The following is a 2286-nucleotide window of genomic DNA, read 5'->3' on the forward strand; positions in this document are numbered from 1 at the left end:
GCTGCAGTCCTTGACCCTCTGCAGTAAGGGCATGAGGTCCTCCTCAATTTCAGCGAGCAGGGTTCTATCATCTTAGCTTTGTGAATTATGCTGATATTTATTTACCCAAGACATAAGCATACCTTATCTCCTAAGAACTATTATAAACATTTACAGATTGTTTATGCACTCATTTTTTTTAATTAGTTGCTGTTGAATCAGATCTGATTGGCACAGGAAAAGAATGCCCCTCCTTCTCCAGTGGAACATCTGTTAGATTCAAACCAGATCCTTTATTTAAATCTCCGGACAGCAGGAGCTCTGTTGACATGGACCATAGCTGTGCTGCTAATCAAAGCGTGCATGTCTTCCAAGGTTCAAATCCACCACTGGCTCCTCCCCTTACCATCTACAGACTCAGAAACCTGAGGGAGGGTCACTAGGAGTCTGAATCACACCAGTAGTTTGAGTTTGTTTTGTTTTTAAATTTCTGAAAACACTGTGAGAGTCTTCCATACAACAGAGGAAACAGAGGCAAGAGTAACTTAAATTACCTGGGATAAATTAATTTAATCCAAGTTGTATATTAAATGTCAAAGCTTCTGTGCTTTTGTAACAGTCTGTATATATGTCTTTACTGTAACTGTTTCTTTTCCTGCTGGGAGTTTGTGGTTGTTATGTGCCACTGAACCAACTATATCTCAAAGCCACTCTATGTACAATAGCTCTGGACCCTGGCTTATTCTGAGTCAGTCTCACTGTCTCTGACATAGCTACCCCTACCACCCTAGTTACTGTGTCAATCCATCTCGTCCAGGTTTTCCCTCTCCTGTGCTGACCATCCATTCTTCCAAGCATGATATCCCTCTCCAAGAATGGTTCCTTCTGGCAAGACACCCCAAATATGTCAGACAGATCTTAAAAATTCTTGCCTCCAAAGAGCAGTCTGGCCTCACCCTCTCCTGTTTGTTCTCTTGGCAGTCCATGGTATGTTCAATGCCTTTCTCCAGCGCCACAACTCAAAGGCATTGATTTTTTCTTCTATGATCCTTAGTCAGTGTCCAGCTTTCTTACACACACCAAGTAACTGCAAAGACCATATCCTGGATCAGGCACACCTTAGTCTCCAGAGTGACAGCATTGCTCTTGAGTTCTTCTGGAGAAGTCCTTGACTGTAACAGCCTTTCCAAATGCAACTCGTCTTTTGATTTCCTGACTGCTGGTGCCAAGAGTGCCAATTCTGGATCTGAACAACCTGAAACTGTTAATACTCTCAACATCTTTCCATCATGGTGCTGCCAACTGGCCCAGCAGTGAGAATCTTTGTTTTCTTGATGTAGGTTGTTTTAACTGTTTGCTGACATGTGGGATGTCACTATGGATCCTTTTCCACACCTCTCATGGGTCTGTGCTCAAAGGTGGAAATGCTGGATTGTAGCCTATGAGCATCTTCAATTCAATACTGTCAAACTGCTGTTCTTCTAAGAAGATGTACTACTAGTCTACATTTCTAATAGGCTGCTGTGTCATACCTTGACCTCCGTCCACCTGGCAGCTCCTTATAGTTTTGATCCGCATTCCCCTGAACATTCCCGAAGCTTATCTTTCTACGTTTATTAGTCTCTCTTCCGGAAAATGGACTGTTGGCGTTGTTTTTCACTGTTTAGGTTTGTGTTTTGAGTCACAATCTTTACATATTGCTGTCACTACACAGTTATCTATTCATCTGTAAGGCTTTTTGACAGAAGGTCTCTTTCACCAGAAATAAGAAAACTAGAGGAGGACCTTATGCTGGGTAGCAGGTCAGCAAAGAAAGAGGAAGGCCCTTAACAAGACTGTCTGGCAAGGTGGCTGCAATCAACTCAAGAGAGGATGATGAAGATCCTAGCACTGTCCAGAGGGTCATAATCAGAGTGACCGGACAGCACCTCACAACAGTCACGTGACGTTTCTTTGACTTATTTCCCCAAATTTTATTTTTAAAATTTATTTTTAATTGTGATTAAAAGCTTACAGAAAAGGTGAATTTTCATTCATTCATTCATTGTTGCACATTTCCTCCTTGCCTTCATCAGTTCACACGTGTGTGTGTGTGTGTGTGTGTGTGTGTGTGTGTGTGTGTTGTGAGTGTACCGTCAAATGGGATGTGACTGGTACAAGAGGAGATTGTCTCCTTCTTCTCCAGAAGAGCATCTGGTGGATTTTCATCAGTTCACTTAAAAAAAAAATCATTCCTTTTTGCCTAATTTCCTCCCTCCTCCAGTTCATTTTGCTACGCACAACTTATTCTGGACTGTTGTCATACAG

The sequence above is a fragment of the Elephantulus edwardii genome, unplaced genomic scaffold (assembly GCF_000299155.1).
Source record: "Elephantulus edwardii isolate Elephantulus edwardi_28Jun2011 unplaced genomic scaffold, EleEdw1.0 scaffold00091, whole genome shotgun sequence".
Classification (NCBI taxonomy): domain Eukaryota; kingdom Metazoa; phylum Chordata; class Mammalia; order Macroscelidea; family Macroscelididae; genus Elephantulus; species Elephantulus edwardii.